The sequence below is a fragment of the Crotalus tigris genome, unplaced genomic scaffold, assembly GCF_016545835.1.
Source record: "Crotalus tigris isolate CLP2741 ecotype Arizona unplaced genomic scaffold, ASM1654583v1 scf7180000023718.2468807, whole genome shotgun sequence".
Classification (NCBI taxonomy): Eukaryota; Metazoa; Chordata; class Lepidosauria; order Squamata; family Viperidae; genus Crotalus; species Crotalus tigris.
The window spans coordinates 223,949-242,097 of NW_024100137.1; positions in this window are offsets into that span (position 1 = coordinate 223,949).

The window sequence follows — 18,149 nt, forward strand, 5'->3', positions numbered from 1 at the left end:
TTTTTTTTATTACTAGTGACTTCCTCCCTAGAGTGAGGAAGGTGAAAATTTTTCCTAGAACATTGTCAGATCATAGTCCGGTGTGGATGGAGTTATATTCGGAAGACGGGAATAGAAGATCCTGGAGATTGAATGAGAACTTATTTAATCGGGAGGAGTTCGTACAAAAGTGTAAAGAACATTTAAAGGACTTTTTTACTATAAATATGAATAAGGGAACATCGATGTCTATGGTGTGGGACGCTAGTAAAGCATATATGAGGGGAATTTTGATTCAATTGAATAAAGTTTTTAGGGAAAAAGGGTCACAAAGACGTAGAGAAATAGAAGAAGAGATCAAATCAAAAGAACAAGAGTTGGTTCTTAACCCTACTGATAATAATTTAAAGGTATCTATAAAGATGCTTAAGGAACAATTTAACATGTTGATGGCAGATCAGGTGGCTACCAATCTGTCGTATATGAGACATAATACTTTTTGCAATGCGAATAAGCCTGGGAGGTGGTTGGCTTATCAGTTACGAAAGAAACAGAAAGCTAGAATTATAGAGAAAGTAAAATATAAAGGTACTGAGGTTTTTCAGCAAGATTTGATTAAAAAAAGCTTTTTGGACTTTTACACAAAATTATATTCAAGTGATAATATAAGGGGTTTGGATATAGATAAATATTTACAATCAGTACATTTTCCTAGACTTTCAGAGGAACAACAAAATGGGATGAATAGTTTAATTACTGTGGAGGAAATTGGTTTAGCTATTAAGCAGTTAAAGGTTGGAAAGTCTCCTGGAACAGATGGACTGACTTCTAGGTATTATAAGATTTTATCTGAAGAAATGATAGAGCCACTAAAGGAACTCTTTAATAGTATTTTGTTGGGTATGCAAGTTCCTCCTTCTTGGAAAAGAGCTTTTATATCACTGATTCCGAAGGAAGATCAGGATCTTACAGAGCCTAAGAATTATAGGCCAATTTCATTATTGAATGTTGATTATAAGATCTTTACAAAAATTTTGGCAAATAGATTAATGCAGGTTATGAAAGACTTGATTCATAGTGATCAAGCAGGATTTATAACAGGGAGATATATGAAACATAATGTTAGACAAATTATTAACTTAATTGAGTACTTGGATAAGAATAATCAGATTCCTGTGGCTTTTATCTTTTTGGACGCTGAAAAAGCTTTTGATCAATTGGACTGGCAATTTTTATTTTCTTTGGTAGAGAAAATGAATTTTGGGGATAATTTTTTACATGCACTTAAAGCTATATATCAGCAGCAATCTGCACAAATTGTTGTAAATGGGGGATTGACTGAGAATTTCAATATTCAAAAAGGGACAAGACAAGGATGTCCATTATCCCCATTGTTATTTGTTTTAACATTGGAAATTTTATTGATTCAGATTCGGGAATCGAAGTTAGTTAAGGGTGTAAAGATAAGGAAGAATGAGTATAAATTGCGGGCATTTGCGGATGATTTGGTTTTAATTTTGGAACAGCCGAATCAGGCGATTGATGGTTTATTAGAACTTATAACACAGTATGGGAATGTTTCTGGTTTTAAAGTTAATAATTATAAGACTAAGATATTATCTAAGAATATGTCAGTTAAAGAAAGGGAAAGTTTGATTAAAGCCACAGGTTTTCAGATGGTAAAAAAGGTTAAATACTTGGGAGTATATCTAACTGCTTCAAATGGAAAATTGTACAAGAACAATTATGAACCACTATGGGCAAAAGTCCAAAAGGATTTAATAGATTGGAAAAAATTGCAATTGTCATTGTTGGGGAGAATTTCAGCTGTAAAAATGAATGTTCTACCAAAGTTTCTTTTTTTGTTTCAGATGATACCTATTCTTAAAAAAGAGGCAAATTTGGAGGAATGGCAAAAGGGTATCAATAATTTTATATGGGCCGGGAAGAAACCAAGGGTTAAATTTAAGATATTACAGGATGCTCGAGAAAGAGGGGGACTTAAGGCACCCAATTTGAAATTATATTATGATGCAGCCGCCCTAACTTGGTTAAGTGATTGGCTTAATTTAACAAATATGGATATTCTTTTTTTGGAAGGTTGGGATTTAATATATGGTTGGCATGCATATTTAATTTTTAATAAGAAAGTTGATCGGACTTTTAAATCACATATTTTGAGGAATGCCTTACTTCGTGTTTGGAAGAAGTATTATTATAGATTAAATTATAAAATACCTATCTGGGGGATTCCCAGACATGCAATTGAGGGAACCTCTAAGGGGACAAATTTTGATAAAATTTCATATAAAGAATTGTTAATTTGTTCTGGTTCGAATTGGCATTTGAAATCCCTAGATGTATTAAGGCAGCAAAATATTCTACAGTCATGGTTTCAATATTTACAAATAATGGATAGATGGACTGTAGACAAGAAAGAGGGAATAACACTAGAAGATAGACAATTGGTTATTCAGATTAAAAACCAAGGTCCGGCTCATATAAAAAGAATATATAATGTTTTATTAGAGTTAGATTCGGAAACAGAATTGGTTAAAGATTGTATGATTAAATGGGCTCAGAATATACAGGAGCCGATCTCATTGGATTTATGGGAGATAATTTGGATAAGAAATGTTAAATTTACACAAGCTCAAAATTTGAGAGAAAATTTTTATAAAATGTTTTATAGATGGCATTTAGATCCTAAAAAATTATCTTGTATGTATTCCAACATACAGCCCAAATGTTGGAGATGTGGCAATAATGATGCGACATACTTTCATATTTGGTGGAATTGTAAAAAAGTAAAGGCTTTTTGGATTATGATTTGGTGGAACATTCAAAAGATTTTTAGAAAGAAGATAAAGTTTACTCCTCAACTATTTTTACTTGGTATTTTTGTTGACTTAAATGAAAAAGAAACTACTTTGATGTTGAATTTATTAACTGCAGCAAGGTTACTAGTAGGTCTATATTGGAAGAAAGATTCTTTGCCTACTTTAGAAGAATGGATATTTAAAGTATCTAGTTTTGCAGAAATGGCAAAAATTTCTGCTTATTTAAAGGATCATACACAAGAAAGATATATTACTGTATGGGGAAGGTGGATAGATTATATTCAGAAAAAATATGGAATTAAAAAGTTTTATTTATTTTATGAATGAATATCAAATATTATAGAGAATTGTTTTATAAGTTATGGAGTTAAAGGTTAATTATGATATTTTTTTTCTTTCTCTTTTTTTTTCTTTTTTTTTAATTATTATAATTTTCTTTTTCTTTTTTTTTCTTAACCCTGTATTCTGCTCTGGGAAGTGAAGGGAGGGGGGTGGGGGTGGGAGGGAGGGTAAGGGGGGGGTTCTCTATTTTAAAATTTTATTGTATTTTTATAAATGATTGTATGTTTTTTAAAAAATAAAAATTTTCAAGATAAAAAAAAAATGCAATTCTAAATGATTTTGTAAACTTGCTTAAGACAGGGATGGCTTAAGAAGGACAGTTTCTCAAAAGGATAATAATACCAAAAAAAAAAAAAGTTGACCTCCTGAAGTACAGAATCTGTTTTTAATCTGATCGGTGTCTTCACAAACAGGTATAAAAATCTCATTATTGCAGCTTGAAGTACTAGTAATGATACAATAATATCAATGGACAGACAAATGGGCCTTGAACCTGGACCAAGAAAGTAACTTGAGAAAACATCTCAAGACAAGACCATCTTAGTTCAACTGAAAATAAAGAAAGAAGCACATTCATATGTGCAAGATTCTGTTACTATCACTGTTAACAATAAAAGTAATCCTGACCTATATGGCATATTTTTTTTTAATATGGCTTACCTTGTGGGCTGATAAATGGTGATCCATATATACTGTTGGAACGGAGACGTTTCACCACCTTTGCAACTATGCTGTAGGCCCAGATATGAGTTTGTGTCTTTGTCCAGTCATGTTTCCTCATTTTTCCAGGAGTCTCCTATGGTGCTCCATCTGTCAGTCATCCTTTGATTAGAGACTGACATAGAGTAGTTTCTGCAGAGAAATCCTTCCAACTATTTTCATTGTTTCTGCATTCCGGAGATCAACTAAATACCCAACTCAATTGCCTGCCGGATCGTTGAACATTGCAAAAATACCTGCAGGGAATCGAGGATCCATAAGGTACTTTAGACAACCATCTTAATTCAGCTCTCCTCCCTGCAGATCCCATTGGTGCCAATTAGCATCACAGTGATCTGAAAGTGATCTAACCATGATGACAAACGTGATATCCTCCAGTCATTCCAATTCTCTTTCTTGTACTCAAACCAAGTAATATTGTGATTATATCATTAATACGTGAAGTATTAATACCACTTTACAATGCCTTGGTAAGGCCGCACTTGGAATACTGCATCCAGTTTTGGTCACCACGATGTAAAGATGTTGAGACTCTAGAAAGAGTACAGAGAAGAGCAACAAAGATGATTAGGGGATGATTATTATTTTTCAAAAGTTGGTTAAAACATTAATGGTGGTGCCTTTAAAAGACTAAAACTCTCCAAACAGTTCAGATCAAATTTACAGATGTATTGAAATAGGGGAATTTTAGCACAAATATATTACCATTTTGGGTACAGTAAGGCTTTTTTTTTTCTGTAGCAGACTTAAATTGCTGCCCCTCAAAAAATTGTTTTTAAAATCTCAGTGCAAAATAATGTTAAGCAATGTTTTTTGCTTAATAAAAGTAATTTATTCAGCAAGAAACAAGGAAAACATGTTTAAAGCCAAAGAAACAGCCTAAGCAATATAATTAGGACTCTTAATCCAGTTTCCTAAATTGGATTATAATGGGAAATACTCACAGGACATAAATCAGTAGAACAGAAATTTCCTATGCTAAGCAATGGAAATTTCTTATTGTTTAAGATTCCCCCCCCACACACACACACAAATAAATTATTATGCAGATATAAATGACCATTGATATTTAATTTTAAAAAATTATATTTCAAAACTGGGCAAGGTTCCAATTAAAATGTATAACATTAGTTAAAGTGTTCTCACTTTTTTTCTGCAGAATATCCATGGGGGAGCGAGAAATGCCAATTTAACTTGTAGGGTATTTGGGGTTTTCGATTCAAAACAACTACAATACAATCACAGAAAAGCCCAAGATAACCAAAAAGTCCAATGGCGCATCTCAAAGTCATTCCCAAGTTGCCTCAATAGGAGTATGTTTTTGAGATTGTGAATATTTGGGAAATTTTATTGTTTGATTATCATCTTATTCTCTTTTTGTATTGTTTTTTGATATTTTGCTTTATTTTTCTAAAAGGTTTCCTAAGAAGATCAGTATCCTATTGGTAATCTTCTGACTTGACTAGAAGGCAGAAAGACGTTTTCAGCTCCAGAAAAACAGACAACATAAAGAGCCAAGACATTAATTCAATTTCCTGGTGCATTTACTCCTGATAAGCACCAGACTTTTCATACAACTAAATTAACTTACAGTGTTAATTGAAAGTTAAACAGACTGCATCTTTTATTACTGATGTCTTAGGAATATTGTTAAAAGGCTATTCGGATCCATAATGGGGAAGATGTAAAATTAAGCCTTGGTCTTCCTGGAAACGCCCAACATCTGGCTTTTCTTGCTCTCATTCAACCCATCTGTGCTATATGGCCATGGCCATTTTGGCCAGGATTTCTGATTCAGATGCAAATCCTTTTTGCTTCAACTGCGTATAACAAAGTTTAATTTGACCTAGCTTATCATTCCACATATAGATGGTCAATAATAATAGCATAATAATGTTGGAAGGGACCTTGGAAATCATCTAGTCCAACCCCCTGCTCAGGCAGGAAAGCCTATACCATTTCAGACAAATGGCGGTCCAGTATCTTTTTTAGAACTTCACAGCATCTGGAGGCAGGTTGTTCCACTGATTAATTGTTCTGTTAGGAAGTTTCTCCTTAGTTCTAGGTTGCTTCTCTTTTTGGTTAGTTTTCATCCACTGCTTCTTGTCCTGCCTTCAGGTGCTTTGGAGAATAGCTTGACTCCCTCTTTGTTGCAACCCCTGAGCTATTGGAACGCTGCTATCATGTCACCCCTTATCCTTCATTAAACTAGACATACCCAATTCCAGCAACCGTTCCTTATATGTTTTAGCCTCCAGTCCCCCTATAATCATTTATTTAATGAAAACGGCACTGAAAAATGTGAGGTTTTCACACCGATGAACACTGCAACATCCCCAAAGTCATATGAAGAAACTTGGGGTGCTTCACAAGCATCATTTACGATGGCTGCAGCATCCCAGGGTCCTGATATTGTCATTTGCAATCTTCTTAGGGAATTTCTGACAAGCAAAGTCAATTGGCCGGGGGGGGGGGAGAGAAGGAGCGTGATTTGCTTAATAATCATGGCAAAAAGGGTTGTAAAATGGGGCACAATGCACTTAACATATTTCTGCTGAGTAACAGAAATCTTGGGCTCAATTGTCCTAAGTTGAGCATTGCATTCTTACATGTTTATAAGAGCATATGCATTTTCTTCATGGATATAAGTCATGTCGAACTAGACACTATTCATGGCAACGTATAGAAAAGCAACATCAATAGGTTTCCTCTCGTAGAGTCCATCAGGCATTTTCTGCACCCCACATTAATGAGCACAGACTATTGCATTGTTCAGCAGTGGGGCCAACAAAATGATCATTACCCTGCTCATATTGTTCACCAGGTTACAAGAATTTTGGAAATCTGAATTCGGTCACTGTTTCAGGCAGTAGAAATTGAAGCAATTGGAAGACACAACTCAAGGAAAGATACAGTGATGTGTAAAAGGGGAGGGGGGAGGCATCTGGAAAACGGTATGCTGAGATAAAGGAGCTAATATCCTGCTAATCAGATTTGACCTCTCATTAGGTGGGAAAGGAGAGTTAAATTACACATGAGAATAACCATATTAAAATTGGAGGGGGAAACACAGGTGCAAGCCAAGAAATCGGTCAAAATTGAGTGGGGAGAGAATTAATGTAACCCTTTCCTGGACAGAGCTCATTTTTTCAAAGTTCACAGCCAGAGATAAATTTTTCATTACCATTCTAACTAGTTTCAGAAGATATTCCTGTTGGATGTTATGCCAGTAGCTAATTAGGGAGAAGATATTCTGGATGGGCATGCAGGATGGATAAATTGAATCCCATATCTGAAATCCTGATGGTAGCCCTAGTCTCATTATGCATATTTAATTTGCTCTTAAACTTAAACCAGGGGCATTCAACTTTGGCGACTTTAAGACTTGTGGACTTTAACTCTCAGGATTCCCCAGCCAGCTTCTGAGAATTGAAATCCACAAATCTTAAAGTCGGCAAGCTTGTACATCCTTGACTTAAACGCACTTGATATAATTTTAACATCATGCTAAACTTAGCCTTGAGATGATCTAGATAGCAGGTTGTATCTTCAGATTGTATCAATCATCAACATTGTTGTGGAGATAACATTTCAACTTTCTGCAAGGAACAGTTTTTCAGCTGTTGGGAGGGCCAAGCTAGTTATGCTTTACAAGAACATATAATATGGGATATAAATGTGATATTAAGACTTCCACTTAGTTTCTTCCACTTCCTTCGGTTTCTCGATTAGGTCTACTCACTGATGTCAGTTTGCATTGATACAATAATGTTAAAAACTCAAAGCGTCCTGAGTATACCAAGACAACACATACAAATTTAATTGTGACGATAACGTCCCACTCAGAATTAGGGTTTCAACTAACACTCCAAGAGCTCCAGTGTGTTGAAAAGAAAGCCACTTTTATGTTTCTGTTTATTTTACATCTAATTGTTGGAATTAAATTCTGGCATCTCGGTGATTTTAGAGTATAAATCAGATTATTAGAGGGCTGTGTAGGATGTTATACTTATTCTAAGTCAAGACACCATTACAACGATCTCAGCCTGTTTGCACTGACTATCTGGAATGTATTTTCTTACAGCATTGATCATGTGACTGGCCCAATATTTAATTATTAATATATGGTTTCAGTGAATAGTGATTCTGAACACCCAAAAAGAATACTATATATATTGTTTAAAGTTAAACTACCAGTTGATGCTGATCTTTCAAAGCTCTGATGTTAGAAGCATTTTGTGGATCAAGATTCAGGGGCAGATTAAGAGTCTCAGATGTCCCTTCCAATTTAGGGAGACATGCATGCCATAGCTGGATATTTCAGCTGGTTTACATGGGAGAGAAATTAAGGGAGGGAAAAAAAATAGCAAAAAGCCCTCTCACTGAACTGGCCTGAAGCCAGCAAGGTTTGAATGTCAAACTTCAGCATTCCCTGGCCTCAGCCAATATGACTAAATTATGCATGGATATTTGAATCTGATCTTTAGCAGTCCAAATTCAACATGGATGTTTCCCGTGCTTGCACGAACCAAGGTAAAAGAATGCAGTTGAATTAAGAATGGGGCCAAGGATTGAGTTGTATTGGAGCTGAAATCTGTCATGTAGAAGTATCTCAATATGCCAGCATGGGTTACTGTGTTTCCCCGAAAATAAGACCCAACTGGAAAATAGCTCTATCATGATTTTTCAGGATGCTTGTGATATAAGCCCCACCCCAAAAATAAGCCCCAGTTAAGATTGTCATCCAGATGGGTGCACTTAGTATTGTATTTCTCCAAAAATAAGACCTAACTGGAAAATAATGCATCTTTTGGAGCAAAAATTAATTTAAGACCCAGTCTTATTTTGGGGAAAATACAGTAGATACTTGATAGTAAAGGAAGGTTTTCCATACATGGTCCGCAACCTTACAAGTAGTATTTAACTTACAACCATTTGTTTAGCCGCAGTTTGAAGTTACAACATCACTGAAAAAAGTGACCCATAACTAGTCTTTACATTTATGCCCATTGCAGTATGCCCGGGTTACATGATTATAATTTGGGCACTTTGCAGCCAACATATATTTATGATGGTTGCAGCGTCCCAGGTCATGTATTTGCTAGTCGCTTCCCAACCAACTTCTGACAAGCAAAGTCAATAGGGGAAGCTGGATTTGTTTAGCAACTGCAAGTTTCGCTTAACATCCGTGGCCAAAAAAGGTCATAAAATCGGAGCACAATTAACGCTTTACTTAGCAGTGGAAATTCTGACTTCAATTGGAATCATAAGTCAAGGACTACCTGTACTCTCGCTTTGAGAACTGAAATCCAGCCTTGAAACCAGTTTGCACTACTTCGGCAGAACCGAAGTAATGCAAACTGTACTACTTCGTGCAAGCTGATTTTTTGTTGCCCAGGCCCAGAATGGACTTCGGGAAGTGGCACCCACACAGAGAATGGCACCCACATGTTCACATATGTGAATCCCATCACTGCTTGAAACAACATTCTGTCGAGCGTAGGTTCAAGTTAAATCCTTTGCAGACCGGAATATACATTGCCTGGAGTAAACTGAGAGGTCACAACAGAAGGTTCATCTTCCAAACATCTGCTTTCAGATTTGTGCTAAAGAATTGAAAGTTGGGTAACCCTTTATAGATTTCCACTTATTTTGAAGCAAGATGTCAGAGCCTGCCAGGATTTCGCTTTCCTCCTGATCTTCAATTTTAACAGGGAACAAAAGAGGGAGAAATGAACCCCACCATTACTAACCAGATGTGTAGTTCCAACACCCCCAAAACGGATGTTCCTTCATACTCGCTTTTGTTGTCTTCTCAAGTTACTGATTGTGTTTAACACAAAAAGCCTCCTTGATGTTTACATTACATGAACTGAATTAGTCACAGAGTGCCTAATTTTATGATGCTGCATTCCTAAAGCTCAGGCTCTCTGCAAGTGTACATAATTTGGTCCTGTTATCCAATACTCCATACACTAATGCTTTATGCCAGTGTTTCCCAAACTTGACAATTTTAAGGCATGTGGACTTCAATTCTCAGAATTCCACAGCCAGCAATGCTGGCTGTGGAATTCTGGGAGTTGAAGTCCACATGCCTTAAAATTGTCAAGTTTGGGAAACACTGCTTTATGCAGTCCCACCCCCTCCAGTGGAAGGATTACTTAATGGGGTGTACTGTGTGTCTATGTCTTCTAGCAAAACAAGAGAGTCCAGTTGCCTTTTGAAAGAAAGCACCTTTTGGTTGTGTGTGTAAGGAGCTCTATTGCACAGTTGCACTAGAGAACCACCTTTATTCTTATAGAGAATTTTGCTAAATCTTAGGGTTCAAAATAATATTCCTCAGAAATGGGTTAAGAACATTAACAGAGCCAATAGCAGATCATCTCCATAGTGGAGATGACAAGAAAGGGGAGATAATAAACTTACTTGATTTCAATTGTTTTTTCAGGTTCTAAGCTAAATTGAAAAAGCTGTTTGATACTGAGCCAAGATTGCCAACATAACACTAAAACTTCACACTTAGTGTGTTAAAAAAAAAAAAAACTGCCTGTGAAGCAAAGCAGGACTTTTTGCATTTTTTTTTTCTTTAGAGCAAAGGAGTGGGATTTCCTGAAGAACAACTGTTAGCTTTTGAACAGGCAAAGAGGGGCCAAGAAAGAAAGCTATTCACTAGCTGGTGTGATTTTTGGTTTTTGTTTGGCTCCTCTTGGGTAATTGATTGGTCTTGCCGTTGGTCCCATAATAAACATTTCCATTTCAGTTTGATGCCACCAGTCTACTTGAAACTGTTATAACAGCTCTCATAGCTGTATGCCCATAATAATAATATCCATGCAAAAAAACATTTGCCAAACATCAGAATGGCTTGGACAACATTTAAAAACTTTCCCTTTTACCATAAAAAGATTTTAGGGTACATTCATATACAGGCTTGGGGCTGAGGGAGGCACCAAGCGCAAAATGGTGGATTGGGATAGATACTCGATTAATAAACCATGATTCTTGGTTAATGATCAGAACAGGGAGTGCCAGGTTTGCCAATCTAAGTCAGAGGGGATACATGCCATCTCACTTTATAAATGCATTGACTTACGAGGGAAATTTTGCTCCCAATTGTGGTGATGGTAAATTGAGAATTACATGTACCAAATAAAACTGATATCCTTTACACATTGTCAAAATGTTCATTTGTTTTCTTATGCAGCATCTATTTTGGCTCAAGTTATAAAGATAGGCACATATATATATGCTGTAAGAATATTATCTTGTTCTTATTGTAAACTTCATAACTGGAGTGATAATCACAACCCTACCGTGCTCATTGTGCTTTCTGTGTTTATTGTCTTTTCTAGCAATCCCACCCACAATTCCAATGAAATGGGTAAAGTGTCCAAGGATCAAGGTCTGTGCTAGGAAAATAATACAATTTGATGGTGACTTTGATGTTTGCCCTCAGTAGTCCATCACATCGCGTGAATGGTTTATCTTGAAAAGTAAAGTCCTTGTAAAGTCCTCTTAATCTCTATCTTTTGTATTACAGGTTAGAATGGCTCAGTGTAATTTTGCCCTGTTTGTGTTTGACTGTTTTCATTTTTATATACTTAGGATCAATAATGCACTTGTGATCAAAAGTTGACATAGAAACAATGGGTAAATAAAATGCATTTTTTCCTCAATATATCTTTTTTCAAAATATGTTCATAAACATTACATCCAGTGCATTAAACCTTTTAGAGATGTATGATTGGCTTTTCTTTAAAAATGCCTGTAGATTCACAGGATGTATAATTGGGATCTGGGAGAGGAAATCAGTGCTCTCTAAACATTTTAGATCTTAAGCCCTTAAAAGTGGGTTGACTGGAGGAGACTGACGAGAGTTGAAAACCAAAAAACTGGAGGACCAAACCTTGTCTACTTCTGATTTAGTTGTATGGTAATAAACTTCTGGATAATTTTGCAACTTATGAGTTCTGAAACTGCACTGTCTATTTAGATTTTACTGGACATACTGTATCACACATCCAGTTGTTGATAACCAATATACATTTGTTGCTGCAATTAAACAGTATAACATAGTGGACATTGTTCTGTGACCTGATTACAGCTCTTCTGCATACAAATTAGTAAAGACGTGTTTATTGTGCCTTGAAGACTGCAGAAAACATTCCCCAGTACTGGTACTCTTCCTAAGCAATAAATGCAAATAATAGTTCTACATTATTTTTAGGAAATAGATGATGCCATCTACTGGTGAAACAACACCATGAAGAAATGGTAAAAAGCATTAGTAATTGCCATTAAGTGACATTAGCAAACTTAACATTATTATAAATATGGCCCTTCAAATATTAAACTCCCCATCACAGGCTATGCTGGCTGGAGCTAATGGGGGCTGCAGTTCAACAACATTTAATGATTCACACTGCTTTGCTTGGAAGTGTGTCCACAGTATAAAAAATAAAAACAAAAATAGAATTAGTAAAAAGAGTTGGCACAAATTCATCTTAGCAGTTTGCTTTCTAGTAAATATATGATTTATACCGGTACCTGGAAGCATCTGTTAATGGCAGTCATTTTATAACACCTACCATATGTTACCAAAATTCCAAATGTATCTAAATGCATACATTATCATGACATTCAATTATATAATGATGTGTGTCACTGCTGGCAAGTTGCACAGGTTTAGTGAAGGTGGAGCATGATCTTTAGTACTTCCTGATGAGTAAATATATAGGAAGCGTTTATTAATGCCAGAAATTCTCTTTCACTTTGTTTTTTCTTCAAAAGCTAGTTTTTCAGATTTCCAGTCTCTCTTTCCTCCAGGATTTCTAGGAATGTACATAGCTCTTTCCCCTTCAGTTTTTCCCTACAAAAGTTTTGAGACAGAATGGGCTGAGAATTGCACAATAAGCTTTCATGGCTGAAGATGGCATGGAGCACAAATTTCCCTGTCTTAATCCAGCATTTAATTGCCACAATATAGTTCTCATACAAGATTCATTCATTTCTGAAATAAATCCCACCTTTAATATTAATTCTACTTTCTCTTTTAAAGGGGACATTTAAACAATAGCACCAATATATTGCATTTATTAAATATTCTTACTTGCTCTTAAATTCAAGGAATTGAAATTAACATGAACACTGTGAAAAATATATGTATTGCTGCTTGTGTTATTCTATGTGATTTTGGCTAATATCTAGCCTACTAGGGTTTTTCTTTCTAACCATCTATATTGTATACTATTGTATAATAAATATTTATGTAAAGTTGCAAACTCAAGTGTAACAACTGCAATCAACCCTAATTTCAGCCCAACAGATTGTGCGCTATGTGTCATGTGTCAACAGGTTATACAGGTTATAATTTCAAAATGACTAGGGTTGTCGTGAAATTAGGCCTAACCTGCTGAATTTTGACCATTTTTAAATCCAGAACTGGGCAAATGTCATGTCTGCAGAATCAGCTTCACTTTTCCCTTGAATCCTTAAGTCCGGTCAGCAGCTAAAGAAGCTTTGAAATACTTACTCAGGAAAATGGGAATAGATTTGTAAAATAAAGAGTTCTTGAATATAAAGAATTAGAACTTAACACATATTTACATATATTTCCAACACACATGAATCTATCTGTCTATCCACATTTCATGGCCAATTTAGGAGAGAAAGATACTGTATGGCCAGTACTTTTAAATGTTGACGCAGTTCATTACCAGTGCATGGGAATAAGATCTTTCATTGACATCAGCTGTCTGGACACAGAGCGTAATTCAAGCAGATGGGCCAGATGAACACAACACAGAACTAGGGTTCAGTGAAATAGGTATATATCTCATATGGTGTCTTCAGACACATTGACCACCAGAAAGCAGTATGTGTCTAGTTTCATCCTTACAGGGATTCATCAGAGCCAGATGATATGATACACTACACGTAGTCATCAACTTAAAATAATTTGTTTAGTGACCGTTCAAAGTTAGAATGGCATTGAAAAAAGTGACTTAGAACTGTTTTTCACACTTACAACCTTTGCAGCATTCCCATGGTCACGTGATCAAAATTCAGATGCTTGGCAACTGACTCATATTTATGATGGTTGCAGTGTCCAGGGGTCGTGTGGGGAAGTAAGTTGAGGAATACCTACATTAACTCTATCTAGGTCCCAGCACTCAGTAATGTTGAAATAAGGGATATATACAGTCTATCAGAATTGTATACACAGTCCACCTTCTCTTAAACTTTATAATATATAAATGTAGGTATATACAGTATACAATATGTATACTGTACTGTATTTCTCTGAGAGCTTTCTCTATAGCATCCTTCAAGCTTGGCAAATAGTCCTCAGACAATAAAAGCAATAATAGGGCAGAGGGCAAGAACTACAGTAAGCCTTTAGCCAATAAAGTAAGAGTTTATGACCTACAGACTGATGATCATCAGTCTGTAGGTCATAAACTCTTACTTTACGCATTGCCACCTCAAAGTTGAAAGTGATTTTGGTTACAAAACTTGGAGCAACAAGAATAGGTCCCAATATTAAGGGCAGAGAGATAGACAACTCTGCTCTGTATAATACTGTTGAAAGAAAAATCTTCTTTAGGGTCCAGTCCAAGCTGGGAATAAACAAAATGGAGACTGCTTTAGAAAGAAGGTTGTGGTTTATTGAAAAGCAAAACCAGACAGAAGATGGCTCTGGGAAAGCTGACCACTGCTGGGAGTGTGGGTTTTTATGCCTTCTTGGGCTTTTGAGGTTGTTCCCTGTTCCTGTTTGAGGCTTTGTATTTCCTGTGTCCTGTACTCTGACCTGAGTCTGAGTGTGCCCTTTTGGTATTGGTAGGTTAATCTTATTATGTCCCGAAAGAGCATGTTGTTTAGAGTTTGGGTGGGGTATGTAGATTTTAGGGATCTTTTGGGGGTTTTATTGCTTCTGATAAACCTAGACCAAAGCCCAAAGTTTTGCCTATCTTCAGATATCATTTGCCATTTCTGATATTGAAACTGGGGGGCCACTCTTGTTAGCCCTGTTATATAGGTGTGTAGCACACATTCAGAGAGAGGACTTTATAACGTGCCTCCCATGTCAATAAAGCTCTTGGATGGCTGAGAGTGACAGTCCATTACAAAAACTTCAAGTTGTTAAATGCCAGAAGTGTGAAGTTTAGCAATCTGACAGACTGAATCAACATCTGCCTTGTTTTTATGATGGCTTTGGTCTTTGCCTTTATGAGACATTATATGATAGTTTAATGCAAGGAGGGCCACCTGGTGTGCCTCCATAGGCTGCTATTTATAAACAAACATCTTTGAATTTTACTCTGATGCTTTCAAAGTCAAGCCACATAAGTAATTTATGGCTTGAATCAACCCATCTGTGTCTTTCCTCTGTGCCCAGATTAGATTTAAAGGCAGTCATTAGCTGTTCAAATATGTATATGGGTCTACATGTCATCAGTAGAAATTAAGCTAGTGAATATTTTTGTGGTGGATCAAGATTTTTAGCCATTCAGAATACCAGCTGCATTCTTGATGTTTCACTGGAGGCATCCTCTATTATTACAAAGCAGTCACTTTCCAAGTGTGGCTTCATCACCAAAACGAATAATGTGTTGTATTACTAGAGGTCAACCATCAAGAGTGAATCTTTCACTGTACTTTAAAAAGTTGTAGAACAGTCCTTAGGGAGAGAGCCATTTAATATGCACAAGACCAAACACAGGGGCAGCCATCAGACAGAGAAACTGGCAAAGTAACATCTGTGGTTCTTGTCAGTTCTTGACAATGGGGTCATTAACATGTATTTTTCAGCACATTTAAACTTCTGAAAAAGGCCATCACTAGTATCCCTCTAGTATGAAATTTGAAAATCAGTTATCAATAATTCTTTCAAAATTGATAATATCCCTCTGGTGACAAAAGGGACCAGGTGCTTGGTTACACTCAAGACTCACAGGTCTTTGTATTTGGGAGAACTGTAGTTTATTGCTCCAGGAAGTGATGGGGTGCTTGAAATGGAATTCCTCCCCACTCTCCCTTTTGACAGAGTCATATTGTATAGGGGAACTATGTAATATATTTATTTATTTATTTATTTTCAAATATTTATATGCCGCCCAATCCCAAAGGACTCAGGCATAATGGTCACCATGATGTAAAAAAGATGTTGAGACTCTAGAAAGAGTACAGAGAAGAGCAACAAAGATGATTAGGGGACTGGAGGCTAAAGCATATAAGGAAAGGCTGCTAGAATTGGGTATGTCTAGTTCATAGGTTGGCAACCTGCGGCTCCGGAGCCGCATGCGGCTCTTTGAGCCTTCCCCTGTGGCTCCCAGCCTCCTCTGCCATTTGCAGAGAGAGACAGAGACAGAGAGAGGCACTTGCACTTCCCTGCTTCTCTCTCTGTCTCTCTGTGTGTTTGTTTGTGTGTGTGTTTGTTTTTGTGTGTGTGTGTGTGTGCATGTGCAAAAGAGAGTGCACTCAGTGTTCTCCCAGGAGCTGAAAAGCTTATTGGGCACAGGAAGCAGGAAGGGCAGGAGAGAGCTAGCTAGCCCAGCTATGCTGACTCAGGAATTCTGGGAGTTGAAGTCCATGAGTCATAAAAGAGCCGAGGTTGCCTACCCCTGAGCTTGTTGGAGAACAGCTTGAAGCCAGCTTGCCAGGTGAGCAGCAGATAGGAGAGAGGGAGAGGGGGGAAAAGAGAGAGAGAGAAAGAGGGAGGGAGAGAGGGAAGGAGAGAGAGAGAGGAAAGAGAGAGAAAGAAAGAGAGTGGGGGAAGAGGACTGGCCGACCAAGGGCAGATAGGGAGGGAGGGAGACAGAGACCCTTTTGACATCTAAAATGAAGATAACACTGCATATATCCTTTTTTACCTGTGTACGTACGTACGTATGTATGTGTGTGTGTGTATATACACACACACACACACCTATAATAAAGGTAAAAAAGGATATATGCAGTGTTATCTTCATTTTAGATATCAAAAGGGTTTTGCGGCTTCCGGTGTTTTGTTTTCTGTGGGAAATGGGTCCAAGTGGCTCTTGGAGTGTTTTGGGTTGCCTACCCCTGGTCTACTTTAATAAAGAGGACAAGGTAGGACACAATACCAGTGTTCCAATATCTCAGGGGCTGCCACAAAGAAGACGGAGTCAAGCTATTCTCCAAAGTAGGATAAGATAAGAAGGCAGGATAAGAAGCAACGGATGGAAATTAACCAAAGAGAGAAGCAATCTAGAACTAAGGAGAAATTTCCTGACAGTTAGAACAATTAACCCGTGGAACAACCTGCCTCCAGGAGTGGTGAATGCTCCAACACTGGAAGTTTTTAAGAAGAGACTGGACAGCCATTTGTCTGAAATGGTATAGGGTTTCCTGCCTGAGCAGGGGGTTGGACTAGATGACCTCCAAGGTCCCTTCCAACTTTATTATTATTGTTATTGTTGTTGCTGTTACTGAGAAACTCTATAGGGGGAAGGTTGACAGCTTATTCTCCTTATTATTTTCTCTGATCACTGAAATACACAGCATTTTAAAGAATTTTTCTCATTCCTGAACCTTCCCTCAGTTGGGATCCTTGAGATGGACAGCAGCCTCTTTTGGTACACAACTCTTTCCAGTTTTCTTATCAACTGCAGACTATCTGGGCCAGTTTTTGCAGCTTTCCTAGCATCTCATGTGGACTATGGGGGAAGTGCTTGAGATACTGAGATTGCCCAATTATTATTATTCTCATAGGAGTTTTTAAAGATCAAGCTAAACAAGCTAAGCAAACCAAAAAGGGAAAGCACATAATGAGCATGTAACTTATAGACAAGATAAAGCTTGCTCATTAACCTAACAGAAGCAAACCTCCCTTTATTTGTTCAGTTTTGGAGGAGCAATTACAAAGCTTAATCTTTAAAAACTCCTCTGGGAACAATAAGGAAGTTGGCCAAGAAAGCTTTAATAACCTGTGGCATTTTTCAGGCAAGTTGTAGTCTGAAGGTAAGGAAAATCCTCTTCTGAAGCTAGAAACTCAAACTATTTTCAGATTAAAAGTCCATTGATCACCTCTTGACAAGCTACATAGGAAAGACCCTAATATCCATTTTATGTTCAATAATTGAGTTTTTAAAAATAGTTATTATGGTATGAGCTGAATGCAAATGTAGCCAAAATACAGTGTCCTTATTGGGTGCATTGTTTATTGTGCCATGAAATCCCAGCACCTAGTTTCAGAATGATTTCTCCAGCTATAACTTTGCTGGTACCTTCCTCAGAAAGTAACCA